The sequence below is a fragment of the Cololabis saira genome, chromosome 8 (assembly GCF_033807715.1).
Source record: "Cololabis saira isolate AMF1-May2022 chromosome 8, fColSai1.1, whole genome shotgun sequence".
NCBI classification, from domain to species: Eukaryota; Metazoa; Chordata; class Actinopteri; order Beloniformes; family Belonidae; genus Cololabis; species Cololabis saira.
Genome location: NC_084594.1, coordinates 41,926,417 through 41,949,925, shown reverse-complemented (window position 1 = coordinate 41,949,925; position 23,509 = coordinate 41,926,417). Strand labels below are relative to the sequence as shown.

The following is a 23,509-nucleotide window of genomic DNA, read 5'->3' as shown; positions in this document are numbered from 1 at the left end:
TGTTGACAATATTCATATTTTGAATCAATGGTGTCTGTAAAACATTTCAATTGTAGTCAGGGAGGGACATTTAGCTCTTCAGCCTAACCTTGTCCGTAACTGAGCTATTACGGCATGTTAGAAGTTGCCAGGTATACCTGTCTCATCGGTGCTGAAGCCTGTTTGTCGGTCTCTGTCAAAAGGCTTTCTGTTCTTCAGCCTCATGCACTCTTTAAAACTTCAGATACCTTCAATTTCAAACTGCTGCCGAAACCCGGGATCGGACCAGGGACCTTTAGATCTTCAGTCTAACGCTCTCCCAACTGAGCTATTTCGGCGTGTTACAAGTTGCCATGTATACCTGTGACATTGCTGCTATCACCCACTGGTTGGTCTGTGTTAAAAATTGTTGACAATATTCATATTTTGAATCAATGGTCTCTGTAAAACCTTTCAATTGTTATCAGGCAGGGACCTTTAGCTCTTCAGCCTAACGTTGTCCGTAACTGAGCTATTACGGCATGTTAGAATTGCCAGGTATACCTGCCTCATCGGTGCTGAAGCCTGTTTGTCGGTCTCTGTCAAAAGCCTTTCAGTTCTTCAGCCTCATGCTCTCTTTAAAACTTCAGATACTTTCAAATTCAAACGGCTGCCGAAACCCGGGATCGGACCAGGGACCTTTAGATCTTCAGTCTAACGCTCTCCCAACTGAGCTATTTCGGCATGTTACCATTTGCCATGTATACCTGTGACATTGCTGCTATCACCCACTGGTTGGTCTGTGTTAAAAATTGTTGACAATATTCATATTTTGAATCAATGGTCTCATTAAAACCTTTCAAATGTTATCAGGCAGGGACTTTTAGCTCTTCAGCCTAACGTTGTCCGTAACTGAGCTATTACGGCATGTTAGAAGTTGCCAGGTATACCTGTCTCATCGGTGCTGAAGCCTGTTTGTCGGTCTCTGTCAAAAGGCTTTCAGTTCTTCAGCCTCATGCTCTCTTTAAAACTTCAGATACCTTGAAATTCAAACGGTTGCCGAAACCCGGGATCGGACCAGGGACCTTTAGATCTTCAGTCTAACGCTCTCCCAACTGAGCTATTTCGGCGTGTTACAAGTTGCCATGTATACCTGTGACATTGCTCCTATCACCCACTGGTTGGTCTGTGTTAAAAATTGTTGACAATATTCATATTTTGAATCAATGGTGTCTGTAAAACATTTCAATTGTAGTCAGGGAGGGACATTTAGCTCTTCAGCCTAACCTTGTCCGTAACTGAGCTATTACAGCATGTTAGAAGTTGCCAGGTATACCTGTGTCATCGGTGCTGAAGCCTGTTTGTCGGTCTCTGTCAAAAGGATTTCAGTTCTACAGCCTCATGCTCTCTTTAAAACTTCAGATACTTTCAAATTCAAACGGCTGCCGAAACCCGGGATCGGACCAGGGACCTTTAGATCTTCAGTCTAACGCTCTCCCAACTGAGCTATTTCGGCATGTTACCATTTGCCATGTATACCTGTGACATTGCTGCTATCGCCCACTGGTTGGTCTGTGTTAAAAATTGTTGACAATATTCATATTTTGAATCAATGGTCTCTGTAAAACCTTTCAATTGTAGTCAGGGAGGGACATTTAGCTCTTCAGCCTAACCTTGTCCGTAACTGAGTTATTACAGCATGTTAGAAGTTGCCAGGTATACCTGTGTCATCGGTGCTGAAGCCTGTTTGTCGGTCTCTGTCAAAAGGCTTTCAGTTCTTCAGCCTCATGCACTCTTTAAAACTTCAGATACCTTGAAATTCAAACCGCTGCCGAAACCCGGGATCGAACCAGGGACCTTTAGATCTTCAGTCTAACGCTCTCCCAACTGAGCTATTTCGGCGTTTTACAAGTTGCCATGTATACCTGTGACATTGCTGCTATGACCCACTGGTTGGTCTGTGTTAAAAATTGTTGACAATATTCATATTTCGAATCAATGGTCTCTGTAAAACCTTTCAATTGTTATCAGGCAGGGACCTTTAGCTCTTCAGCCTAACGTTGTCCGTAACTGAGCTATTACGGCACATTAGAAGTTGCCAGGTATACCTGTCTCATCTGTGCTGAAGCCTGTTTGTCGGTCTCTGTCAAAAGGATTTCTGTTCTTCAGCCTCATGCACTCTTTAAAACTTCAGATACCTTCAAATTCAAACGGCTGCCGAAACCCGGGATCGGACCAGGGACCTTTAGATCTTCAGTCTAACGCTCTCCCAACTGAGCTATTTCGGCGTGTTACAAGTTGCCATGTATACCTGTGACATTGCTGCTATCACCCACTGGTTGGTCTGTGTTAAAAATTGTTGACAATATTCATATTTTGAATCAATGGTCTCTGTAAAACCTTTCAATTGTTATCAGGAAGGGACTTTTAGCTCTTCAGCCTAACGTTGTCCGTAACTGAGCTATTACGGCATGTTAGAAGTTGCCAGGTATACCTGTCTCATCGGTGCTGAAGCCTGTTTGTCGGTCTCTGTCAAAAGGCTTTCAGTTCTTCAGCCTCATGCTCTCTTTAAAACTTCAGATACTTTCAAATTCAAACTGCTGCCGAAACCCGGGATCTGACCAGGGACCTTTAGATCTTCAGTCTAACGCTCTCCCAACTGAGCTATTTCGGCGTGTTACAAGTTGCCATGTATACCTGTGACATTGCTGCTATCACCCACTGGTTGGTCTGTGTTAAAAATTGTTGACAATATTCATATTTTGAATCAATGGTCTCTGTAAAACCTTTCAAATGTTATCAGGCAGGGACTTTTAGCTCTTCAGCCTAACATTGTCCGTAACTGAGCTATTACGACATGTTAGAAGTTGCCAGGTATACCTGTCTCATCGGTGCTGAAGCCTGTTTGTCGGTCTCTGTCAAAAAGCTTTCAGTTCTTCAGCCTCATGCTCTCTTTAAAACTTCAGATACTTTCAAATTCAAACGGCTGCCGAAACCCGGGATCGGACCAGGGACCTTTAGATCTTCAGTCTAACGCTCTCCCAACTGAGCTATTGCGGCGTGTTACAAGTTGCCATGTATACCTGTGACATTGCTGCTATCACCCACTGGTTGGTCTGTGTTAAAAATTGTTGACAATATTCATATTTTGAATCAATGGTCTCTGTAAAACCTTTCAATTGTTATCAGGCAGGGACCTTTAGCTCTTCAGCCTAACGTTGTCCGTAACTGAGCTATTACGGCATGTTAGAATTGCCAGGTATACCTGCCTCATCGGTGCTGAAGCCTGTTTGTCGGTCTCTGTCAAAAGCCTTTCAGTTCTTCAGCCTCATGCTCTCTTTAAAACTTCAGATACTTTCAAATTCAAACGGCTGCCGAAACCCGGGATCGGACCAGGGACCTTTAGATCTTCAGTCTAACGCTCTCCCAACTGAGCTATTTCGGCGTGTTACAAGTTGCCATGTATACCTGTGACATTGCTGCTATCACCCACTGGTTGGTCTGTGTTAAAAATTGTTGACAATATTCATATTTTGAATCAATGGTCTCTGTAAAACCTTTCAAATGTTATCAGGCAGGGACTTTTAGCTCTTCAGCCTAACGTTGTCCGTAACTGAGCTATTACGACATGTTAGAAGTTGCCAGGTATACCTGTCTCATCGGTGCTGAAGCCTGTTTGTCGGTCTCTGTCAAAAAGCTTTCAGTTCTTCAGCCTCATGCTCTCTTTAAAACTTCAGATACTTTCAAATTCAAACGGCTGCCGAAACCCGGGATCGGACCAGGGACCTTTAGATCTTCAGTCTAACGCTCTCCCAACTGAGCTATTGCGGCGTGTTACAAGTTGCCATGTATACCTGTGACATTGCTGCTATCACCCACTGGTTGGTCTGTGTTAAAAATTGTTGACAATATTCATATTTTGAATCAATGGTCTCTGTAAAACCTTTCAATTGTTATCAGGCAGGGACCTTTAGCTCTTCAGCCTAACGTTGTCCGTAACTGAGCTATTACGGCATGTTAGAATTGCCAGGTATACCTGCCTCATCGGTGCTGAAGCCTGTTTGTCGGTCTCTGTCAAAAGCCTTTCAGTTCTTCAGCCTCATGCTCTCTTTAAAACTTCAGATACTTTCAAATTCAAACGGCTGCCGAAACCCGGGATCGGACCAGGGACCTTTAGATCTTCAGTCTAACGCTCTCCCAACTGAGCTATTGCGGCGTGTTACAAGTTGCCATGTATACCTGTGACATTGCTGCTATCACCCACTGGTTGGTCTGTGTTAAAAATTGTTGACAATATTCATATTTTGAATCAATGGTCTCTGTAAAACCTTTCAATTGTTATCAGGCAGGGACCTTTAGCTCTTCAGCCTAACGTTGTCCGTAACTGAGCTATTACGGCATGTTAGAATTGCCAGGTATACCTGCCTCATCGGTGCTGAAGCCTGTTTGTCGGTCTCTGTCAAAAGCCTTTCAGTTCTTCAGCCTCATGCTCTCTTTAAAACTTCAGATACTTTCAAATTCAAATGGCTGCCGAAACCCGGGATCGGACCAGGGACCTTTAGATCTTCAGTCTAACGCTCTCCCAACTGAGCTATTTCGGCATGTTACCATTTGCCATGTATACCTGTGACATTGCTGCTATCACCCACTGGTTGGTCTGTGTTAAAAATTGTTGACAATATTCATATTTTGAATCAATGGTCTCTGTAAAACCTTTCAAATGTTATCAGGCAGGGACTTTTAGCTCTTCAGCCTAACGTTGTCCGTAACTGAGCTATTACGGCATGTTAGAAGTTGCCAGGTATACCTGTCTCATCGGTGCTGAAGCCTGTTTGTCGGTCTCTGTCAAAAGGCTTTCAGTTCTTCAGCCTCATGCTCTCTTTAAAAGTTCAGATACCTTGAAATTCAAACGGTTGCCGAAACCCGGGATCGGACCAGGGACCTTTAGATCTTCAGTCTAACGCTCTCCCAACTGAGCTATTTCGGCGTGTTACAAGTTGCCATGTATACCTGTGACATTGCTCCTATCACCCACTGGTTGGTCTGTGTTAAAAATTGTTGACAATATTCATATTTTGAATCAATGGTGTCTGTAAAACATTTCAATTGTAGTCAGGGAGGGACATTTAGCTCTTCAGCCTAACCTTGTCCGTAACTGAGCTATTACAGCATGTTAGAAGTTGCCAGGTATACCTGTGTCATCGGTGCTGAAGCCTGTTTGTCGGTCTCTGTCAAAAGGATTTCAGTTCTACAGCCTCATGCTCTCTTTAAAACTTCAGATACTTTCAAATTCAAACGGCTGCCGAAACCCGGGATCGGACCAGGGACCTTTAGATCTTCAGTCTAACGCTCTCCCAACTGAGCTATTTCGGCATGTTACCATTTGCCATGTATACCTGTGACATTGCTGCTATCGCCCACTGGTTGGTCTGTGTTAAAAATTGTTGACAATATTCATATTTTGAATCAATGGTCTCTGTAAAACCTTTCAATTGTAGTCAGGGAGGGACATTTAGCTCTTCAGCCTAACCTTGTCCGTAACTGAGCTATTACAGCATGTTAGAAGTTGCCAGGTATACCTGTGTCATCGGTGCTGAAGCCTGTTTGTCGGTCTCTGTCAAAAGGCTTTCAGTTCTTCAGCCTCATGCACTCTTTAAAACTTCAGATAACTTGAAATTCAAACCGCTGCCGAAACCCGGGATCGAACCAGGGACCTTTAGATCTTCAGTCTAACGCTCTCCCAACTGAGCTATTTCGGCGTTTTACAAGTTGCCATGTATACCTGTGACATTGCTGCTATGACCCACTGGTTGGTCTGTGTTAAAAATTGTTGACAATATTCATATTTCGAATCAATGGTCTCTGTAAAACCTTTCAATTGTTATCAGGCAGGGACCTTTAGCTCTTCAGCCTAACGTTGTCCGTAACTGAGCTATTACGGCACATTAGAAGTTGCCAGGTATACCTGTCTCATCTGTGCTGAAGCCTGTTTGTCGGTCTCTGTCAAAAGGATTACTGTTCTTCAGCCTCATGCACTCTTTAAAACTTCAGATACCTTCAAATTCAAACGGCTGCCGAAACCCGGGATCGGACCAGGGACCTTTAGATCTTCAGTCTAACGCTCTCCCAACTGAGCTATTTCGGCGTGTTACAAGTTGCCATGTATACCTGTGACATTGCTGCTATCACCCACTGGTTGGTCTGTGTTAAAAATTGTTGACAATATTCATATTTTGAATCAATGGTCTCTGTAAAACCTTTCAATTGTTATCAGGCAGGGACTTTTAGCTCTTCAGCCTAACGTTGTCCGTAACTGAGCTATTACGGCATGTTAGAAGTTGCCAGGTATACCTGTCTCATCGGTGCTGAAGCCTGTTTGTCGGTCTCTGTCAAAAGGCTTTCAGTTCTTCAGCCTCATGCTCTCTCTAAAACTTCAGATACTTTCAAATTCAAACTGCTGCCGAAACCCGGGATCTGACCAGGGACCTTTAGATCTTCACTCTAACGCTCTCCCAACTGAGCTATTTCGGCGTGTTACAAGTTGCCATGTATACCTGTGACATTGCTGCTATCACCCACTGGTTGGTCTGTGTTAAAAATTGTTGACAATATTCATATTTTGAATCAATGGTCTCTGTAAAACCTTTCAAATGTTATCAGGCAGGGACTTTTAGCTCTTCAGCCTAACGTTGTCCGTAACTGAGCTATTACGACATGTTAGAAGTTGCCAGGTATACCTGTCTCATCGGTGCTGAAGCCTGTTTGTCGGTCTCTGTCAAAAAGCTTTCAGTTCTTCAGCCTCATGCTCTCTTTAAAACTTCAGATACTTTCAAATTCAAACGGCTGCCGAAACCCGGGATCGGACCAGGGACCTTTAGATCTTCAGTCTAACGCTCTCCCAACTGAGCTATTGCGGCGTGTTACAAGTTGCCATGTATACCTGTGACATTGCTGCTATGACCCACTGGTTGGTCTGTGTTAAAAATTGTTGACAATATTCATATTTTGAATCAATGGTCTCTGTAAAACCTTTCAATTGTTATCAGGCAGGGACCTTTAGCTCTTCAGCCTAACGTTGTCCGTAACTGAGCTATTACGGCATGTTAGAATTGCCAGGTATACCTGCCTCATCGGTGCTGAAGCCTGTTTGTCGGTCTCTGTCAAAAGCCTTTCAGTTCTTCAGCCTCATGCTCTCTTTAAAACTTCAGATACTTTCAAATTCAAACGGCTGCCGAAGCCCGGGATCGGACCAGGGACCTTTAGATCTTCAGTCTAACGCTCTCCCAACTGAGCTATTTCGGCATGTTACCATTTGCCATGTATACCTGTGACATTGATGCTATCACCCACTGGTTGGTCTGTGTTAAAAATTGTTGACAATATTCATATTTTGAATCAATGGTCTCTGTAAAACCTTTCAAATGTTATCAGGCAGGGACTTTTAGCTCTTCAGCCTAACGTTGTCCGTAACTGAGCTATTACGGCATGTTAGAAGTTGCCAGGTATACCTGTCTCATCGGTGCTGAAGCCTGTTTGTCGGTCTCTGTCAAAAGGCTTTCAGTTCTTCAGCCTCATGCTCTCTTTAAAACTTCAGATACCTTGAAATTCAAACGGTTGCCGAAACCCGGGATCGGACCAGGGACCTTTAGATCTTCAGTCTAACGCTCTCCCAACTGAGCTATTTCGGCGTGTTACAAGTTGCCATGTATACCTGTGACATTGCTCCTATCACCCACTGGTTGGTCTGTGTTAAAAATTGTTGACAATATTCATATTTTGAATCAATGGTGTCTGTAAAACATTTCAATTGTAGTCAGGGAGGGACATTTAGCTCTTCAGCCTAACCTTGTCCGTAACTGAGCTATTACGGCATGTTAGAAGTTGCCAGGTATACCTGTCTCATCGGTGCTGAAGCCTGTTTGTCGGTCTCTGTCAAAAGGCTTTCAGTTCTTCAGCCTCATGCTCTCTTTAAAACTTCAGATACTTTCAAATTCAAACTGCTGCCGAAACCCGGGATCGGACCAGGGACCTTTAGATCTTCAGTCTAACGCTCTCCCAACTGAGCTATTTCGGCGTGTTACAAGTTGCCATGTATACCTGTGACATTGCTGCTATCACCCACTGGTTGGTCTGTGTTAAAAATTGTTGACAATATTCATATTTTGAATCAATGGTCTCTGTAAAACCTTTCAAATGTTATCAGGCAGGGACTTTTAGCTCTTCAGCCTAACGTTGTCCGTAACTGAGCTATTACGACATGTTAGAAGTTGCCAGGTATACCTGTCTCATCGGTGCTGAAGCCTGTTTGTCGGTCTCTGTCAAAAAGCTTTCAGTTCTTCAGCCTCATGCTCTCTTTAAAACTTCAGATACTTTCAAATTCAAACGGCTGCCGAAACCCGGGATCGGACCAGGGACCTTTAGATCTTCAGTCTAACGCTCTCCCAACTGAGCTATTGCGGCGTGTTACAAGTTGCCATGTATACCTGTGACATTGCTGCTATCACCCACTGGTTGGTCTGTGTTAAAAATTGTTGACAATATTCATATTTTGAATCAATGGTCTCTGTAAAACCTTTCAATTGTTATCAGGCAGGGACCTTTAGCTCTTCAGCCTAACGTTGTCCGTAACTGAGCTATTACGGCATGTTAGAATTGCCAGGTATACCTGCCTCATCGGTGCTGAAGCCTGTTTGTCGGTCTCTGTCAAAAGCCTTTCAGTTCTTCAGCCTCATGCTCTCTTTAAAACTTCAGATACTTTCAAATTCAAACGGCTGCTGAAACCCGGGATCGGACCAGGGACCTTTAGATCTTCAGTCTAACGCTCTCCCAACTGAGCTATTTCGGCGTGTTACAAGTTGCCATGTATACCTGTGACATTGCTCCTATCACCCACTGGTTGGTCTGTGTTAAAAATTGTTGACAATATTCATATTTTGAATCAATGGTGTCTGTAAAACATTTCAATTGTAGTCAGGGAGGGACATTTAGCTCTTCAGCCTAACCTTGTCCGTAACTGAGCTATTACGGCATGTTAGAAGTTGCCAGGTATACCTGTCTCATCGGTGCTGAAGCCTGTTTGTCGGTCTCTGTCAAAAGGCTTTCAGTTCTTCAGCCTCATGCTCTCTTTAAAACTTCAGATACTTTCAAATTCAAACTGCTGCCGAAACCCGGGATCGGACCACGGACCTTTAGATCTTCAGTCTAACGCTCTCCCAACTGAGCTATTTCGGCGTGTTACAAGTTGCCATGTATACCTGTGACATTGCTGCTATCACCCACTGGTTGGTCTGTGTTAAAAATTGTTGACAATATTCATATTTTGAATCAATGGTCTCTGTAAAACCTTTCAAATGTTATCAGGCAGGGACTTTTAGCTCTTCAGCCTAACGTTGTCCGTAACTGAGCTATTACGACATGTTAGAAGTTGCCAGGTATACCTGTCTCATCGGTGCTGAAGCCTGTTTGTCGGTCTCTGTCAAAAAGCTTTCAGTTCTTCAGCCTCATGCTCTCTTTAAAACTTCAGATACTTTCAAATTCAAACGGCTGCCGAAACCCGGGATCGGACCAGGGACCTTTAGATCTTCAGTCTAACGCTCTCCCAACTGAGCTATTGCGGCGTGTTACAAGTTGCCATGTATACCTGTGACATTGCTGCTATCACCCACTGGTTGGTCTGTGTTAAAAATTGTTGACAATATTCATATTTTGAATCAATGGTCTCTGTAAAACCTTTCAATTGTTATCAGGCAGGGACCTTTAGCTCTTCAGCCTAACGTTGTCCGTAACTGAGCTATTACGGCATGTTAGAATTGCCAGGTATACCTGCCTCATCGGTGCTGAAGCCTGTTTGTCGGTCTCTGTCAAAAGCCTTTCAGTTCTTCACCCTCATGCTCTCTTTAAAACTTCAGATACTTTCAAATTCAAACGGCTGCTGAAACCCGGGATCGGACCAGGGACCTTTAGATCTTCAGTCTAACGCTCTCCCAACTGAGCTATTTCGGCATGTTACCATTTGCCATGTATACCTGTGACATTGCTGCTATCGCCCACTGGTTGGTCTGTGTTAAAAATTGTTGACAATATTCATATTTTGAATCAATGGTCTCTGTAAAACCTTTCAATTGTAGTCAGGGAGGGACATTTAGCTCTTCAGCCTAACCTTGTCCGTAACTGAGCTATTACGGCATGTTAGAAGTTGCCAGGTATACCTGTCTCATCGGTGCTGAAGCCTGTTTGTCGGTCTCTGTCAAAAGGCTTTCAGTTCTTCAGCCTCATGCTCTCTTTAAAACTTCAGATACTTTCAAATTCAAACTGCTGCCGAAACCCGGGATCGGACCAGGGACCTTTAGATCTTCAGTCTAACGCTCTCCCAACTGAGCTATTTCGGCGTGTTACAAGTTGCCATGTATACCTGTGACATTGCTGCTATCACCCACTGGTTGGTCTGTGTTAAAAATTGTTGACAATATTCATATTTTGAATCAATGGTCTCTGTAAAACCTTTCAATTGTTATCAGGCAGGGACCTTTAGCTCTTCAGCCTAACGTTGTCCGTAACTGAGCTATTACGGCATGTTAGAAGTTGCCAGGTATACCTGCCTCATCGGTGCTGAAGCCTATTTGTCGGTCTCTGTCAAAAGCCTTTCAGTTCTTCAGCCTCATGCTCTCTTTAAAACTTCAGATACTTTCAAATTCAAACGGCTGCCGAAACCCGGGATCGGACCAGGGACCTTCAGATCTTCAGTCTAACGCTCTCCCAACTGAGCTATTTCGGCATGTTACCATTTGCCATGTATACCTGTGACATTGCTGCTATCACCCACTGGTTGGTCTGTGTTAAAAATTGTTGACAATATTCATATTTTGAATAAATGGTCTCTGTAAAACCTTTCAAATGTTATCAGGCAGGGACTTTTAGCTCTTCAGCCTAACGTTGTCCGTAACTGAGCTATTACGGCATGTTAGAAGTTGCCAGGTATACCTGTCTCATCGGTGCTGAAGCCTGTTTGTCGGTCTCTGTCAAAAGGCTTTCAGTTCTTCAGCCTCATGCTCTCTTTAAAACTTCAGATACCTTGAAATTCAAACGGTTGCCGAAACCCGGGATCGGACCAGGGACCTTTAGATCTTCAGTCTAACGCTCTCCCAACTGAGCTATTTCGGCGTGTTACAAGTTGCCATGTATACCTGTAACATTGCTCCTATCACCCACTGGTTGGTCTGTGTTAAAAATTGTTGACAATATTCATATTTTGAATCAATGGTGTCTGTAAAACATTTCAATTGTAGTCAGGGAGGGACATTTAGCTCTTCAGCCTAACCTTGTCCGTAACTGAGCTATTACAGCATGTTAGAAGTTGCCAGGTATACCTGTGTCATCGGTGCTGAAGCCTGTTTGTCGGTCTCTGTCAAAAGGCTTTCAGTTCTACAGCCTCATGCTCTCTTTAAAACTTCAGATACTTTCAAATTCAAACGGCTGCCGAAACCCGGGATCGGACCAGGGACCTTTAGATCTTCAGTCTAACGCTCTCCCAACTGAGCTATTTCGGCATGTTACCATTTGCCATGTATACCTGTGACATTGCTGCTATCGCCCACTGGTTGGTCTGTGTTAAAAATTGTTGACAATATTCATATTTTGAATCAATGGTCTCTGTAAAACATTTCAATTGTAGTCACGGAGGGACATTTAGCTCTTCAGCCTAACCTTGTCCGTAACTGAGCTATTACAGCATGTTAGAAGTTGCCAGGTATACCTGTCTCATCGGTGCTGAAGCCTGTTTGTCGGTCTCTGTCAAAAGCCTTTCAGTTCTTCAGCCTCATGCACTCTTTAAAACTTCAGATACCTTCAAATTCAAACGGTTGCCGAAACCCGGGATCGGACCAGGGACCTTTAGATCTTCAGTCTAACGCTCTCCCAACTGAGCTATTTCGGCGTGTTACAAGTTGCCATGTATACCTGTGACATTGCTGCTATCACCCACTGGTTGGTCTGTGTTAAAAATTGTTGACAATATTCATATTTTGAATCAATGGTCTCTGTAAAACCTTTCAATTGTTATCAGGCAGGGACCTTTAGCTCTTCAGCCTAACGTTGTCCGTAACTGAGCTATTACGGCATGTTCGAAGTTGCTAGGTATACCTGCCTCATCGGTGCTGAAGCCTATTTGTCGGTCTCTGTCAAAAGCCTTTCAGTTCTTCAGCCTCATGCTCTCTTTAAAACTTCAGATACTTTCAAATTCAAACGGCTGCCGAAACCCGGGATCGGACCAGGGACCTTTAGATCTTCAGTCTAACGCTCTCCCAACTGAGCTATTTCGGCATGTTACCATTTGCCATGTATACCTGTGACATTGCTGCTATCACCCACTGGTTGGTCTGTGTTAAAAATTGTTGACAATATTCATATTTTGAATCAATGGTCTCTGTAAAACCTTTCAATTGTTATCAGGCAGGGACCTTTAGCTCTTCAGCCCAACGTTGTCCGTAACTGAGCTATTACGACATGTTAGAAGTTGCCAGGTATACCTGTCTCATCGGTGCTGAAGCCTGTTTGTCGGTCTCTGTCAAAAAGCTTTCAGTTCTTCAGCCTCATGCTCTCTTTAAAACTTCAGATACTTTCAAATTCAAACTGCTGCCGAAACCTGGGATCGGACCAGGGACCTTTAGATCTTCAGTCTAACGCTCTCCCAACTGAGCTATTTCGGCGTGTTACAAGTTGCCATGTATAGCTGTGACATTGCTGCTATCACCCACTGGTTGGTCTGTGTAAAAAATTGTTGACAATATTCATATTTTGAATAAATGGTCTCTGTAAATCCTTTCAATTGTTATCAGGCAGGGACCTTTAGCTCTTCAGCCTAACGTTGTCCCTAACTGAGCTATTACGGCATGTTAGAATTGCCAGGTATACCTGCCTCATCTGTGCTGAAGCCTGTTTGTCGTTCTCTGTCAAAAGCCTTTCAGTTCTTCAACCTCATGCTCTCTTTAAAACTTCAGATACTTTCAAATTCAAACGGCTGCCGAAACCCGGGATCGGACCAGGGACCTTTAGATCTTCAGTCTAACGCTCTCCCAACTGAGCTATTTCGGCGTGTTACAAGTTGCCATGTATACCTGTGACATTGCTGCTATCACCCACTGGTTGGTCTGTGTTAAAAATTGTTGACAATATTCATATTTTGAATCAATGGTCTCTGTAAATCCTTTCAATTGTTATCAGGCAGGGACCTTTAGCTCTTCAGCCTAACGTTGTCCCTAACTGAGCTATTACGGCATGTTAGAATTGCCAGGTATACCTGTCTCATCAGTGCTGAAGCCTGTTTGTCGGTCTCTGTCAAAACGCTTTCAGTTCTTCAGCCTCATGCACTCTTTAAAACTTTAGATACCTTGAAATTCAAACGGTTGCCGAAACCCGAGATCGGACCAGGGACCTTTAGATCTTCAGTCTAACGCTCTCCCAACTGAGCTATTTCGGCGTGTTACAAGTTGCCATGTATAACTCTGACATTGCTGCTATCACCCACTGGTTGGTCTGTGTTAAAAATTGTTGACAATATTCATATTTTGAAACAATGGTCTCTGTAAAACATTTCAATTGTAGTCAGGGAGGGACATTTAGCTCTTCAGCCTAACCTTGTCCGTAACTGAGCTATTACAGCATGTTAGAAGTTGCCAGGTATACCTGCCTCATCAGTGCTGAAGCCTGTTTGTCGGTCTCTGTCAAAACGCTTTCAGTTCTTCAGCCTCATGCTCTCTTTAAAACTTCAGATACTTTCAAATTCAAACGGCTGCCGAAACCCGGGATCGGACCAGGGACCATTCACATCTTCAGTCTAACGCTCTCCCAACTGAGCTATTTCGGCGTGTTACAAGTTGCCATGTAAAACTCTGACATTGCTGCTATCACCCACTGGTTGGTCTGTGTTTAAAATTGTTGACAATATTCATATTTTGAATCAATGGTCTCTGTAAAACATTTCAATTGTAGTCAGGGAGGGACATTTAGCTCTTCAGCCTAACCTTGTCCGTAACTGAGCTATTACAGCATGTTAGAAGTTGCCAGGTATACCTGTCTCATCGGTGCTGAAGCCTGTTTGTCGGTCTCTGTCAAAAGCCTTTCAGTTCTTCAGCCTCATGCACTCTTTAAAACTTCAGATACCTTGAAATTCAAACCGCTGCCGAAACCCGGGATCGAACTAGGGACCTTTAGATCTTCAGTCTAACTCTCTCCCAACTGAGCTATTTCGGCGTGTTACAAGTTGCCATGTATACCTGTGACACTGCTGCTATGACCCACTGGTTGGTCTGTGTTAAAAATTGTTGACAATATTCATATTTTGAATCAATGGTCTCTGTAAAACCTTTCAATTGTTATCAGGCAGGGACCTTTAGCTCTTCAGCCTAACGTTGTCCCTAACTGAGCTATTACGGCACATTAGAAGTTGCCAGGTATACCTGTCTCATCTGTGCTGAAGCCTGTTTGTCGGTCTCTGTCAAAAGGTTTTCTGTTCTTCAGCCTCATGCACTCTTTAAAACTTCAGATACCTTCAAATTCAAACGGCTGCCGAAACCCGGGATCTGACCAGGGACCTTCAGATCTTCAGTCTAACGCTCTCCCAACTGAGCTATTTCGGCATGTTACCATTTGGCATGTGACATTGCTGCTATCACCCACTGGTTGGTCTGTGTTAAAAATTGTTGACAATATTCATATTTTGAATCAATGGTCTCTGTAAAACATTTCAATTGTTATCAGGCAGGGACCTTTAGCTCTTCAGCCTAACGTTGTCCCTAACTGAGCTATTACGGCATGTTAGAATTGCCAGATATACCTGCCTCATCGGTGCTGAAGCCTGTTTGTCGGTCTCTGTCAAAAGCCTTTCAGTTCTTCAGCCTCATGCACTCTTTAAAACTTCAGATACCTTGAAATTCAAACCGCTGCCGAAACTCGGGATCGAACCAGGGACCTTTAGATCTTCAGTCTAACGCTCTCCCAACTGAGCTATTTCGGCGTGTTACAAGTTGCCATTTATACCTGTAACATTGCTGCTATCACCCACTGGTTGGTCTGTGTTAAAAATTGTTGACAATATTCATATTTTGAATCAATGGTCTCTGTAAAACCTTTCAATTGTTATCAGGCAGGGACCTTTAGCTCTTCAGCCTAACCTTGTCCGTAACTGAGCTATTACAGCATGTTAGAAGTTGCCAGGTATACCGGTCTCATCGGTGCTGAAGCCTGTTTGTCGGTCTCTGTCAAAAGGCTTTCAGTTCTTCAGCCTCATGCACTCTTTAAAACTTCAGATACCTTGAAATTCAAACGGTTGCCGAAACCCGGGATCGGACCAGGGACCTTTAGATCTTCAGTCTAACGCTCTCCCAACTGAGCTATTTCGGCATGTTACCATTTGCCATGTATACCTGTGACATTGCTGCTATCGCCCACTGGTTGGTCTGTGTTAATAATTGTTGACAATATTCATATTTTGAATCAATGGTCTCTGTAAAACATTTCAATTGTAGTCAGGGAGGGACATTTAGCTCTTCAGCCTAACCTTGTCCGTAACTGAGCTATTACAGCATGTTAGAAGTTGCCAGGTATACCTGTCTCATCGGTGCTGAAGCCTGTTTGTCGGTCTCTGTCAAAAGCCTTTCAGTTCTTCAGCCTCATGCACTCTTTAAAACTTCAGATACCTTGAAATTCAAACCGCTGCCGAAACCCGGGATCGAACTAGGGACCTTTAGATCTTCAGTCTAACTCTCTCCCAACTGAGCTATTTCGGCGTGTTACAAGTTGCCATGTATACCTGTGACACTGCTGCTATGACCCACTGGTTGGTCTGTGTTAAAAATTGTTGACAATATTCATATTTTGAATCAATGGTCTCTGTAAAACCTTTCAATTGTTATCAGGCAGGGACCTTTAGCTCTTCAGCCTAACGTTGTCCCTAACTGAGCTATTACGGCACATTAGAAGTTGCCAGGTATACCTGTCTCATCTGTGCTGAAGCCTGTTTGTCGGTCTCTGTCAAAAGGTTTTCTGTTCTTCAGCCTCATGCACTCTTTAAAACTTCAGATACCTTCAAATTCAAACGGCTGCCGAAACCCGGGATCTGACCAGGGACCTTTAGATCTTCAGTCTAACGCTCTCCCAACTGAGCTATTTCGGCGTGTTACAAGTTGCCATTTATACCTGTAACATTGCTGCTATCACCCACTGGTTGGTCTGTGTTAAAAATTGTTGACAATATTCATATTTTGAATCAATGGTCTCTGTAAAACCTCTCAATTGTTATCAGGCAGGGACCTTTAGCTCTTCAGCCTAACGTTGTCCCTAACTGAGCTATTACGGCATGTTAGAATTGCCAGGTATACCTGCCTCATCGGTGCTGAAGCCTGTTTGTCGGTCTCTGTCAAAAGCCTTTCAGTTCTTCAGCCTCATGCTCTCTTTAAAACTTCAGATACTTTCAAATTCAAACGGCTGCCGAAACCCAGGATCGGACCAGGGACCTTTAGATCTTCAGTCTAACGCTCTCCCAACTGAGCTATTTCGGCATGTTACCATTTGCCATGTATACCTGTGACATTGCTGCTATCACCCACTGGTTGGTCTGTGTTAAAAATTGTTGACAATATTCATATTTTGAATCAATGGTCTCTGTAAAACCTTTCAAATGTTATCAGGCAGGGACTTTTAGCTCTTCAGCCTAACGTTGTCCGTAACTGAGCTATTACGACATGTTAGAAGTTGCCAGGTATACCTGTCTAATCGGTGCTGAAGCCTGTTTGTCGGTCTCTGTCAAAAAGCTTTCAGTTCTTCAGCCTCATGCTCTCTTTAAAACTTCAGATACTTTCAAATTCAAACGGCTGCCGAAACCCGGGATCGGACCAGGGACCTTTAGATCTTCAGTCTAACGCTCTCCCAACTGAGCTATTTCGGCGTGTTACAAGTTGCCATGTATACCTGTGACATTGCTGCTATCACCCACTGGTTGGTCTGTGTTAAAAATTGTTGACAATATTCATATTTTGAATCAATGGTCTCTGTAAATCCTTTCAATTGTTATCAGGCAGGGACCTTTAGCTCTTCACCCTAACGTCCCTAACTGAGCTATTACGGCATGTTAGAAGTTGCCAGGTATACCTGTCTCATCAGTGCTGAAGCCTGTTTGTCGGTCTCTGTCAAAAGGCTTTCAGTTCTTCAGCCTCATGCTCTCTTTAAAACTTCAGATACTTTCAAATTCAAACGGCTGCCGAAACCCGGGATCGGACCGGGGACCTTTAGATCTTCAGTCTAACGCTCTCCCAACTGAGCTATTTCGGCGTGTTACAAGTTGCCATGTATAACTCTGACATTGCTGCTATCACCCACTGGTTGGTCTGTGTTAAAAATTGTTGACAATATTCATATTTTGAATCAATGGTCTCTGTAAAACATTTCAATTGTAGTCAGGGAGGGACATTTAGCTCTTCCGCCTAACCTTGTCCGTAACTGAGCTATTACAGCATGTTAGAAGTTGCCAGGTATACCGGTCTCATCGGTGCTGAACCCTGTTTGTCGGTCTCTGTCAAAAGGCTTTCAGTTCTTCAGCCTCATGCACTCTTTAAAACTTCAGATACCTTGAAATTCAAACGGTTGCCGAAACCCGGGATCGGACCAGGGACCTTTAGATCTTCAGTCTAACGCTCTCCCAACTGAGCTATTTCGGCGTGTTACAAGTTGCCATGTATACCTGTGACATTGCTCCTATCACCCACTGGTTGGTCTGTGTTAAAAATTGTTGACAATATTCATATTTTGAATCAATGGTGTCTGTAAAACATTTCAATTGTAGTCAGGGAGGGACATTTAGCTCTTCAGCCTAACCTTGTCCGTAACTGAGCTATTACAGCATGTTAGAAGTTGCCAGGTATACCTGTGTCATCGGTGCTGAAGCCTGTTTGTCGGTCTCTGTCAAAAGGCTTTCAGTTCTTCAGCCTCATGCTCTCTTTAAAACTTCAGATACTTTCAAATTCAAACGGCTGCCGAAACCCGGGATCGGACCAGGGAACTTTAGATTTTCAGTCTAACGCTCTCCCAACTGAGCTATTTCGGCGTGTTACAAGTTGCCATGTATACCTGTGACATTGCTGCTATCACCCACTGGTTGGTCTGTGTTAAAAATTGTTGACAATATTCATATTTTGAATCAATGGTCTCTGTAAATCCTTTCAATTGTTATCAGGCAGGGACCTTTAGCTCTTCACCCTAACGTCCGTAACTGAGCTATTACGGCATGTTAGAAGTTGCCAGGTATACCTGTCTCATCAGTGCTGAAGCCTGTTTGTCGGTCTCTGTCAAAAGGATTTCAGTTCTTCAGCCTCATGCTCTCTTTAAAACTTCAGATACTTTCAAATTCAAACGGCTGCCGAAACCCGGGATCGGACCGGGGACCTTTAGATCTTCAGTCTAACGCTCTCCCAACTGAGCTATTTCGGCGTGTTACAAGTTGCCATGTATAACTCTGACATTGCTGCTATCACCCACTGGTTGGTCTGTGTTAAAAATTGTTGACAATATTCATATTTTGAATCAATGGTCTCTGTAAAACATTTCAATTGTAGTCAGGGAGGGACATTTAGCTCTTCCGCCTAACCTTGTCCGTAACTGAGCTATTACAGCATTTTAGAAGTTGCCAGGTATACCGGTCTCATCGGTGCTGAACCCTGTTTGTCGGTCTCTGTCAAAAGGCTTTCAGTTCTTCAGCCTCGTGCACTCTTTAAAACTTCAGATACCTTGAAATTCAAACGGTTGCCGAAACCCGGGATCGGACCAGGGACCTTTAGATCTTCAGTCTAACGCTCTCCCAACTGAGCTATTTCGGCGTGTTACAAGTTGCCATGTATACCTGTGACATTGCTCCTATCACCCTCTGGTTGGTCTGTGTTAAAAATTGTTGACAATATTCATATTTTGAATCAATGGTGTCTGTAAAACATTTCAATTGTAGTCAGGGAGGGACATTTAGCTCTTCAGCCTAACCTTGTCCGTAACTGAGCTATTACAGCATGTTAGAAGTTGCCAGGTATACCTGTGTCATCGGTGCTGAAGCCTGTTTGTCGGTCTCTGTCAAAAGGCTTTCAGTTCTTCAGCCTCATGCTCTCTTTAAAACTTCAGATACTTTCAAATTCAAACGGCTGCCGAAACCCGGGATCGGACCAGGGAACTTTAGATCTTCAGTCTAACGCTCTCCCAACTGAGCTATTTCGGCGTGTTACAAGTTGCCATGTATAACTCTGACATTGCTGCTATCACCCACTGGTTGGTGTGTGTTAAAAATTGTTGACAATATTCATATTTTGAATCAATGGTCTCTGTAAAACATTTCAATTGTAGTCAGGGAGGGACATTTAGCTCTTCCGCCTAACCTTGTCCGTAACTGAGCTATTACAGCATGTTAGAAGTTGCCAGGTATACCGGTCTCATCGGTGCTGAACCCTGTTTGTCGGTCTCTGTCAAAAGGCTTTCAGTTCTTCAGCCTCATGCACTCTTTAAAACTTCAGATACCTTAAAATTCAAACGGCTGCCGAAACCCGGGATCGGACCAGGGACCTTTAGATATTCAGTCTAACGCTCTCCCAACTGAGCTATTTCGGCATGTTACCATTTGCCATGTATACCTGTGACATTGCTGCTATCACCCACTGGTTGGTGTGTGTTAAAAATTGTTGACAATATTCATATTTTGAATCAATGGTCTCTGTAAAACCTTTCAAATGTTATCAGGCAGGGACTTTTAGCTCTTCAGCCTAACGTTGTCCGTAACTGAGCCATTACGACATGTTAGAAGTTGCCAGGTATACCTGTCTAATCGGTGCTGAAGCCTGTTTGTCGGTCTCTGTCAAAAAGCTTTCAGTTCTTCAGCCTCATGCTCTCTTTAAAACTTCAGATACTTTCAAATTCAAACGGCTGCCGAAACCCGGGATCGGACCAGGGACCTTTAGATCTTCAGTCTAACGCTCTCCCAACTGAGCTATTTCGGCGTGTTACAAGTTGCCATGTATACCTGTGACATTGCTGCTATGACCCACTGGTTGGTCTGTGTTAAAAATTGTTGACAATATTGATATTTTGAATCAATGGTCTCTGTAAATCCTTTGAATTGTTATCAGGCAGGGACCTTTAGCTCTTCAGCCTAACGTCCCTAACTGAGCTATTACGGCACGTTAGAAGTTGCCAGGTATACCTGTCTCATCGGTGCTGAAGCCTGTTTGTCGGTCTCTGTCAAAAGGCTTTCAGGTGTTCAGCCTCATGCACTCTTTAAAACTTCAGATACCTTGAAATTCAAACGGCTGCCGAAACCCGGGATCGGACCAGGGACCTTTAGATCTTCAGTCTAACGCTCTCCCAACTGAGCTATTTCGGCATGTTACCATTTGCCATGTATACCTGTGACATTGCTGCTATCGCCCACTGGTTGGTCTGTGTTAAAAATTGTTGACAATATTCATATTTTGAATCAATGGTCTCTGTAAAACATTTCAATTGTAGTCAGGGAGGGACCTTTAGCTCTTCAGCCTAACGTCCCTAAATGAGCTATTACGGCATGTTAGAAGTTGCCAGGTATACCTGCCTCATCGGTGCTGAATCCTGTTTGTCGGTCTCTGTCGAAAGGCTTTCAATTCTTCAGCCTCATGCACTCTTTAAAACTTCAGATACCTTCAAATTCAAACGGCTGCCGAAACCCGGAATCGGACCAGGGACCTTCAGATCTTCAGTCTAACGCTCTCCCAACTGAGCTTTTTCGGCATGTTACCAGTTGCCATGTATACCTGTGACATTGCTGCTATCACCCACTGGTTGGTCTGTGTTAAAAATTGTTGACAATATTCATATTTTGAATCAATGGTCTCTGTAAAACTGTTAAAACCTTTCAATTGTTATCAGGCAGGGACCTTTAGCTCTTCAGCCTAGCTCCCCCATACAAATGAGACCTCAGTATGTTGTAGTACACAGCAACCCGAGTTTTTTAACGTTGGATCAAAGTCTCTACGATACTGCGTTGCCGCGCAACTCCGGCTTCCTCCCACAGTCCAAAAACATGCATATTAGGTTAATTGGTGATTCTAAATTGCCCGTAGGTGTGAGTGTGAGTGTGCATGGTTGTGTGTATATATGTGGCCCTGCGATGGACTGGTGACCTGTCCAGGGTGAACCCCTGCCTCTCACCTGAAATGAGCTGGGATAGGCTCCAGCAGACCCCCGTGCTCCTGCAAAGGATAAAGTGGGTATAGATAATGGATGGAAGGATGTCATTATATGGTAACTGTAAGTTGGAAAGATGTGAAATACACCTACATATGTCAATATGTGCTGGAGATAAGTTTGATATAAGTTACACATAGGTTCAAAGCACTTTACTCAAAAATATTTTTTGGATACGGTAGACATAATCTCAACATATTTCAATTTAAGAGTAATTTACAATAATGTGTGTAAACATCCGTCAGTGATCACATAACTTCTGGCCCACATACAGTATGTGCCGTATGAGCGACTGCCAGGGCTGTATGAGCCATGAAGAAGTTTTGACGACAACGTACAAAGTACTACAAGAGATGCTCTTAACTCATGCAAAACCTACCCATAATTTATCTGAGCGTGAGAGGGCCATAACGTAAACGCATTTAGACTGAACATGAAACTATTCTCTCATATAATTACATTTTCTGCATATTTATGATTGATCAAGTAATGTGTTGTAATATACTGAATACCCTGAACGATTGTGGTAAATTGTAAGGCTTTGATTCTGGATTTACGATGTCAGCTATCAAAATTCAGTTCAGAGATTGAATTTTAATTTCAGTCTTGGATTCAGTTTTGGAAGTTGTGAATTCAACTCAGACACTGCATATGTCATAATTATGATTCACTTCCATATAAGCAATCGAAGAAAATATATTGGTGTTGATGGAAGTTAATTATGAGTTGAGTTCACAAAGATTCACTAAGCTATCATGTAATTTTGCTTTTACTGTTGCTCCCTATGCTTATTTACCTCTAACAATTTAACCACAGGTGAGTAAATTTGTACAAGCTTTGTATTTTATTTTTTTTCTCTCTCTTTAAAAAAAAAATACTTCCATATAGGTGTATTTTTGAATGATGAAGACTTAAAACAGCACAAAAGAGGATGAATCTAAATCAAAAACATGACCAGATTTAATTCCTGTTTGCATCCTGGATGAAGAAATGATGTGTTTGGTATATGCTTCATCCAGCAGCTTCGCTTCTGGGGGCTTATTTTCCACGGATTGTTCTTGAGACCTGCTTTGTGATGCCTGACGTTATCTGCCTTGAATACATGCATACATCAGTTTAATAGTAGGCTACTGACTTGGAAGGCCTGTTTTAATGGTAACATCTCTTTTCTGGCTTGACTTTGGGAAGATAAATATCAACAAGAACAAAGAACCATCTTCTTGCATCCACTCTATCTCTTATGGCTGCAGCCTGGGCGGTCCTTTTCAACTGCATTCTTGGGAGCAGCAAGAGGTTTTGTTTGGATTGGTACAATCATCAGTAGCTCTAATCTCTGGGTCCAGCCAAGGCGGATGACAAGCCCTTTGTATTGTCCTGCTCTTGTTCTGGCTGTGGCAAAGAGGGGGCAGTCAAGGCCTGGCACCATGGTGAGCAACAGATTTGTTGTGATAGGGAAGTACTTTTTATGGGGAATTATTTCATATTTGTATATTACTTTTTTACTATATACATTTTATTTCAAATTCCATTATATAAATTATTCAGATCCCCAAAGGACAGTAAGCATAGAAAGCCTATAAATCTAAACAGGCTGTGAAAAGTACCTTCTTAGATGAAATCACCATGCTGTTCTGTGTGTATCTGAGATACTCATTACACATTTGATAAATGTATCCAGTTTTAAGCCATTTTGAGTTAAAAAAAAAATCTGACACTTAAAATAGTGAAATATTTTAATTATTAATCAAAAAGGTTGAAAGTATCCTATGTGGATGCTGGGCAGTTTAAATAATCTGACGTTTGTGACAATATATTGAGGAAATGTCTCCACTTAACTCTCCTTCTGGGTATAAAGGTTGTTTTTACCTGAGCCAGAAAAGTCGGAGCAAAAGATGTCTATAATTTACAAAATTATGAGAAATATGTGGACTCTGGTCCGAGGTCAGGAGCAGAAGCAGCTAGTCAGAGCATCCCTGGTTGGGGCAAAGCCTTAGTCTCTAATTAGAGTCCTGTGGATGAGCCAAATGGTTCCGCAGTGGATGCAGCAGGTCATCAGGCTGCACTGCCTCCCCACAGCCCAGCAACAACACTCATTATCAGACTGCCATCAGGGTCCATCGGAGTTGGAGAGGCTCACACCATGTGTTTCCCACCAAAGTGATGGATATTGCTTTTACATTTACAGATATTAGCGAATGCCATCTTGAAATCTGTAAGTTCATCATATGTAACGGCACAAACAATATTCTCACAACAGTCTGAAGGTTTAACAACAATTCAGCCACCTCTTCACATCTCTGAAATCACC

General features: G+C 43.0%; 54 non-coding genes across 54 annotated transcripts; all 54 read right to left on the bottom strand.

Moving 5' to 3' along the window:
* Window positions 1-244: 244 nt before the first annotated feature.
* Window positions 245-317, bottom strand: trnaf-gaa (transfer RNA phenylalanine (anticodon GAA)). Its single transcript has one exon. It is a non-coding gene; the product is annotated as a tRNA-Phe (tRNA).
* Window positions 318-629: 312 nt separating this feature from the next.
* Window positions 630-702, bottom strand: trnaf-gaa (transfer RNA phenylalanine (anticodon GAA)). The gene has a single exon. It is a non-coding gene; the product is annotated as a tRNA-Phe (tRNA).
* Window positions 703-1,015: 313 nt separating this feature from the next.
* On the bottom strand, window positions 1,016-1,088 carry trnaf-gaa (transfer RNA phenylalanine (anticodon GAA)). The gene has a single exon. It is a non-coding gene; the product is annotated as a tRNA-Phe (tRNA).
* Window positions 1,089-1,401: 313 nt separating this feature from the next.
* On the bottom strand, window positions 1,402-1,474 carry trnaf-gaa (transfer RNA phenylalanine (anticodon GAA)). Its single transcript has one exon. It is a non-coding gene; the product is annotated as a tRNA-Phe (tRNA).
* Window positions 1,475-1,787: 313 nt separating this feature from the next.
* trnaf-gaa (transfer RNA phenylalanine (anticodon GAA)) lies at window positions 1,788-1,860 on the bottom strand. Its single transcript has one exon. It is a non-coding gene; the product is annotated as a tRNA-Phe (tRNA).
* Window positions 1,861-2,173: 313 nt separating this feature from the next.
* On the bottom strand, window positions 2,174-2,246 carry trnaf-gaa (transfer RNA phenylalanine (anticodon GAA)). Its single transcript has one exon. It is a non-coding gene; the product is annotated as a tRNA-Phe (tRNA).
* A 313-nt stretch (window positions 2,247-2,559) lies between these two features.
* On the bottom strand, window positions 2,560-2,632 carry trnaf-gaa (transfer RNA phenylalanine (anticodon GAA)). Its single transcript has one exon. It is a non-coding gene; the product is annotated as a tRNA-Phe (tRNA).
* A 313-nt stretch (window positions 2,633-2,945) lies between these two features.
* trnaf-gaa (transfer RNA phenylalanine (anticodon GAA)) lies at window positions 2,946-3,018 on the bottom strand. The gene has a single exon. It is a non-coding gene; the product is annotated as a tRNA-Phe (tRNA).
* A 312-nt stretch (window positions 3,019-3,330) lies between these two features.
* Window positions 3,331-3,403, bottom strand: trnaf-gaa (transfer RNA phenylalanine (anticodon GAA)). The gene has a single exon. It is a non-coding gene; the product is annotated as a tRNA-Phe (tRNA).
* Window positions 3,404-3,716: 313 nt separating this feature from the next.
* Window positions 3,717-3,789, bottom strand: trnaf-gaa (transfer RNA phenylalanine (anticodon GAA)). Its single transcript has one exon. It is a non-coding gene; the product is annotated as a tRNA-Phe (tRNA).
* A 312-nt stretch (window positions 3,790-4,101) lies between these two features.
* Window positions 4,102-4,174, bottom strand: trnaf-gaa (transfer RNA phenylalanine (anticodon GAA)). Its single transcript has one exon. It is a non-coding gene; the product is annotated as a tRNA-Phe (tRNA).
* A 312-nt stretch (window positions 4,175-4,486) lies between these two features.
* Window positions 4,487-4,559, bottom strand: trnaf-gaa (transfer RNA phenylalanine (anticodon GAA)). The gene has a single exon. It is a non-coding gene; the product is annotated as a tRNA-Phe (tRNA).
* Window positions 4,560-4,872: 313 nt separating this feature from the next.
* Window positions 4,873-4,945, bottom strand: trnaf-gaa (transfer RNA phenylalanine (anticodon GAA)). The gene has a single exon. It is a non-coding gene; the product is annotated as a tRNA-Phe (tRNA).
* A 313-nt stretch (window positions 4,946-5,258) lies between these two features.
* On the bottom strand, window positions 5,259-5,331 carry trnaf-gaa (transfer RNA phenylalanine (anticodon GAA)). Its single transcript has one exon. It is a non-coding gene; the product is annotated as a tRNA-Phe (tRNA).
* A 313-nt stretch (window positions 5,332-5,644) lies between these two features.
* Window positions 5,645-5,717, bottom strand: trnaf-gaa (transfer RNA phenylalanine (anticodon GAA)). The gene has a single exon. It is a non-coding gene; the product is annotated as a tRNA-Phe (tRNA).
* Window positions 5,718-6,030: 313 nt separating this feature from the next.
* On the bottom strand, window positions 6,031-6,103 carry trnaf-gaa (transfer RNA phenylalanine (anticodon GAA)). Its single transcript has one exon. It is a non-coding gene; the product is annotated as a tRNA-Phe (tRNA).
* A 313-nt stretch (window positions 6,104-6,416) lies between these two features.
* On the bottom strand, window positions 6,417-6,489 carry trnaf-gaa (transfer RNA phenylalanine (anticodon GAA)). The gene has a single exon. It is a non-coding gene; the product is annotated as a tRNA-Phe (tRNA).
* A 313-nt stretch (window positions 6,490-6,802) lies between these two features.
* On the bottom strand, window positions 6,803-6,875 carry trnaf-gaa (transfer RNA phenylalanine (anticodon GAA)). Its single transcript has one exon. It is a non-coding gene; the product is annotated as a tRNA-Phe (tRNA).
* Window positions 6,876-7,187: 312 nt separating this feature from the next.
* trnaf-gaa (transfer RNA phenylalanine (anticodon GAA)) lies at window positions 7,188-7,260 on the bottom strand. The gene has a single exon. It is a non-coding gene; the product is annotated as a tRNA-Phe (tRNA).
* A 313-nt stretch (window positions 7,261-7,573) lies between these two features.
* trnaf-gaa (transfer RNA phenylalanine (anticodon GAA)) lies at window positions 7,574-7,646 on the bottom strand. Its single transcript has one exon. It is a non-coding gene; the product is annotated as a tRNA-Phe (tRNA).
* A 313-nt stretch (window positions 7,647-7,959) lies between these two features.
* trnaf-gaa (transfer RNA phenylalanine (anticodon GAA)) lies at window positions 7,960-8,032 on the bottom strand. The gene has a single exon. It is a non-coding gene; the product is annotated as a tRNA-Phe (tRNA).
* Window positions 8,033-8,345: 313 nt separating this feature from the next.
* On the bottom strand, window positions 8,346-8,418 carry trnaf-gaa (transfer RNA phenylalanine (anticodon GAA)). The gene has a single exon. It is a non-coding gene; the product is annotated as a tRNA-Phe (tRNA).
* Window positions 8,419-8,730: 312 nt separating this feature from the next.
* trnaf-gaa (transfer RNA phenylalanine (anticodon GAA)) lies at window positions 8,731-8,803 on the bottom strand. Its single transcript has one exon. It is a non-coding gene; the product is annotated as a tRNA-Phe (tRNA).
* A 313-nt stretch (window positions 8,804-9,116) lies between these two features.
* trnaf-gaa (transfer RNA phenylalanine (anticodon GAA)) lies at window positions 9,117-9,189 on the bottom strand. Its single transcript has one exon. It is a non-coding gene; the product is annotated as a tRNA-Phe (tRNA).
* A 313-nt stretch (window positions 9,190-9,502) lies between these two features.
* Window positions 9,503-9,575, bottom strand: trnaf-gaa (transfer RNA phenylalanine (anticodon GAA)). The gene has a single exon. It is a non-coding gene; the product is annotated as a tRNA-Phe (tRNA).
* Window positions 9,576-9,887: 312 nt separating this feature from the next.
* On the bottom strand, window positions 9,888-9,960 carry trnaf-gaa (transfer RNA phenylalanine (anticodon GAA)). The gene has a single exon. It is a non-coding gene; the product is annotated as a tRNA-Phe (tRNA).
* Window positions 9,961-10,273: 313 nt separating this feature from the next.
* On the bottom strand, window positions 10,274-10,346 carry trnaf-gaa (transfer RNA phenylalanine (anticodon GAA)). Its single transcript has one exon. It is a non-coding gene; the product is annotated as a tRNA-Phe (tRNA).
* Window positions 10,347-10,659: 313 nt separating this feature from the next.
* On the bottom strand, window positions 10,660-10,732 carry trnaf-gaa (transfer RNA phenylalanine (anticodon GAA)). Its single transcript has one exon. It is a non-coding gene; the product is annotated as a tRNA-Phe (tRNA).
* A 313-nt stretch (window positions 10,733-11,045) lies between these two features.
* trnaf-gaa (transfer RNA phenylalanine (anticodon GAA)) lies at window positions 11,046-11,118 on the bottom strand. The gene has a single exon. It is a non-coding gene; the product is annotated as a tRNA-Phe (tRNA).
* A 313-nt stretch (window positions 11,119-11,431) lies between these two features.
* On the bottom strand, window positions 11,432-11,504 carry trnaf-gaa (transfer RNA phenylalanine (anticodon GAA)). Its single transcript has one exon. It is a non-coding gene; the product is annotated as a tRNA-Phe (tRNA).
* A 313-nt stretch (window positions 11,505-11,817) lies between these two features.
* Window positions 11,818-11,890, bottom strand: trnaf-gaa (transfer RNA phenylalanine (anticodon GAA)). Its single transcript has one exon. It is a non-coding gene; the product is annotated as a tRNA-Phe (tRNA).
* A 313-nt stretch (window positions 11,891-12,203) lies between these two features.
* trnaf-gaa (transfer RNA phenylalanine (anticodon GAA)) lies at window positions 12,204-12,276 on the bottom strand. The gene has a single exon. It is a non-coding gene; the product is annotated as a tRNA-Phe (tRNA).
* A 313-nt stretch (window positions 12,277-12,589) lies between these two features.
* trnaf-gaa (transfer RNA phenylalanine (anticodon GAA)) lies at window positions 12,590-12,662 on the bottom strand. The gene has a single exon. It is a non-coding gene; the product is annotated as a tRNA-Phe (tRNA).
* Window positions 12,663-12,974: 312 nt separating this feature from the next.
* On the bottom strand, window positions 12,975-13,047 carry trnaf-gaa (transfer RNA phenylalanine (anticodon GAA)). The gene has a single exon. It is a non-coding gene; the product is annotated as a tRNA-Phe (tRNA).
* Window positions 13,048-13,359: 312 nt separating this feature from the next.
* trnaf-gaa (transfer RNA phenylalanine (anticodon GAA)) lies at window positions 13,360-13,432 on the bottom strand. The gene has a single exon. It is a non-coding gene; the product is annotated as a tRNA-Phe (tRNA).
* A 313-nt stretch (window positions 13,433-13,745) lies between these two features.
* Window positions 13,746-13,819, bottom strand: trnaf-gaa (transfer RNA phenylalanine (anticodon GAA)). The gene has a single exon. It is a non-coding gene; the product is annotated as a tRNA-Phe (tRNA).
* Window positions 13,820-14,132: 313 nt separating this feature from the next.
* On the bottom strand, window positions 14,133-14,205 carry trnaf-gaa (transfer RNA phenylalanine (anticodon GAA)). Its single transcript has one exon. It is a non-coding gene; the product is annotated as a tRNA-Phe (tRNA).
* A 313-nt stretch (window positions 14,206-14,518) lies between these two features.
* trnaf-gaa (transfer RNA phenylalanine (anticodon GAA)) lies at window positions 14,519-14,591 on the bottom strand. Its single transcript has one exon. It is a non-coding gene; the product is annotated as a tRNA-Phe (tRNA).
* Window positions 14,592-14,895: 304 nt separating this feature from the next.
* trnaf-gaa (transfer RNA phenylalanine (anticodon GAA)) lies at window positions 14,896-14,968 on the bottom strand. Its single transcript has one exon. It is a non-coding gene; the product is annotated as a tRNA-Phe (tRNA).
* A 313-nt stretch (window positions 14,969-15,281) lies between these two features.
* trnaf-gaa (transfer RNA phenylalanine (anticodon GAA)) lies at window positions 15,282-15,354 on the bottom strand. Its single transcript has one exon. It is a non-coding gene; the product is annotated as a tRNA-Phe (tRNA).
* Window positions 15,355-15,667: 313 nt separating this feature from the next.
* trnaf-gaa (transfer RNA phenylalanine (anticodon GAA)) lies at window positions 15,668-15,740 on the bottom strand. The gene has a single exon. It is a non-coding gene; the product is annotated as a tRNA-Phe (tRNA).
* A 313-nt stretch (window positions 15,741-16,053) lies between these two features.
* trnaf-gaa (transfer RNA phenylalanine (anticodon GAA)) lies at window positions 16,054-16,126 on the bottom strand. Its single transcript has one exon. It is a non-coding gene; the product is annotated as a tRNA-Phe (tRNA).
* Window positions 16,127-16,438: 312 nt separating this feature from the next.
* trnaf-gaa (transfer RNA phenylalanine (anticodon GAA)) lies at window positions 16,439-16,511 on the bottom strand. The gene has a single exon. It is a non-coding gene; the product is annotated as a tRNA-Phe (tRNA).
* Window positions 16,512-16,824: 313 nt separating this feature from the next.
* trnaf-gaa (transfer RNA phenylalanine (anticodon GAA)) lies at window positions 16,825-16,897 on the bottom strand. The gene has a single exon. It is a non-coding gene; the product is annotated as a tRNA-Phe (tRNA).
* Window positions 16,898-17,207: 310 nt separating this feature from the next.
* Window positions 17,208-17,280, bottom strand: trnaf-gaa (transfer RNA phenylalanine (anticodon GAA)). Its single transcript has one exon. It is a non-coding gene; the product is annotated as a tRNA-Phe (tRNA).
* A 313-nt stretch (window positions 17,281-17,593) lies between these two features.
* Window positions 17,594-17,666, bottom strand: trnaf-gaa (transfer RNA phenylalanine (anticodon GAA)). The gene has a single exon. It is a non-coding gene; the product is annotated as a tRNA-Phe (tRNA).
* Window positions 17,667-17,979: 313 nt separating this feature from the next.
* Window positions 17,980-18,052, bottom strand: trnaf-gaa (transfer RNA phenylalanine (anticodon GAA)). The gene has a single exon. It is a non-coding gene; the product is annotated as a tRNA-Phe (tRNA).
* Window positions 18,053-18,362: 310 nt separating this feature from the next.
* On the bottom strand, window positions 18,363-18,435 carry trnaf-gaa (transfer RNA phenylalanine (anticodon GAA)). The gene has a single exon. It is a non-coding gene; the product is annotated as a tRNA-Phe (tRNA).
* Window positions 18,436-18,748: 313 nt separating this feature from the next.
* trnaf-gaa (transfer RNA phenylalanine (anticodon GAA)) lies at window positions 18,749-18,821 on the bottom strand. The gene has a single exon. It is a non-coding gene; the product is annotated as a tRNA-Phe (tRNA).
* Window positions 18,822-19,134: 313 nt separating this feature from the next.
* trnaf-gaa (transfer RNA phenylalanine (anticodon GAA)) lies at window positions 19,135-19,207 on the bottom strand. Its single transcript has one exon. It is a non-coding gene; the product is annotated as a tRNA-Phe (tRNA).
* A 313-nt stretch (window positions 19,208-19,520) lies between these two features.
* trnaf-gaa (transfer RNA phenylalanine (anticodon GAA)) lies at window positions 19,521-19,593 on the bottom strand. The gene has a single exon. It is a non-coding gene; the product is annotated as a tRNA-Phe (tRNA).
* A 313-nt stretch (window positions 19,594-19,906) lies between these two features.
* On the bottom strand, window positions 19,907-19,979 carry trnaf-gaa (transfer RNA phenylalanine (anticodon GAA)). Its single transcript has one exon. It is a non-coding gene; the product is annotated as a tRNA-Phe (tRNA).
* Window positions 19,980-20,289: 310 nt separating this feature from the next.
* On the bottom strand, window positions 20,290-20,362 carry trnaf-gaa (transfer RNA phenylalanine (anticodon GAA)). The gene has a single exon. It is a non-coding gene; the product is annotated as a tRNA-Phe (tRNA).
* Window positions 20,363-20,672: 310 nt separating this feature from the next.
* trnaf-gaa (transfer RNA phenylalanine (anticodon GAA)) lies at window positions 20,673-20,745 on the bottom strand. The gene has a single exon. It is a non-coding gene; the product is annotated as a tRNA-Phe (tRNA).
* Window positions 20,746-23,509: the final 2,764 nt, after the last annotated feature.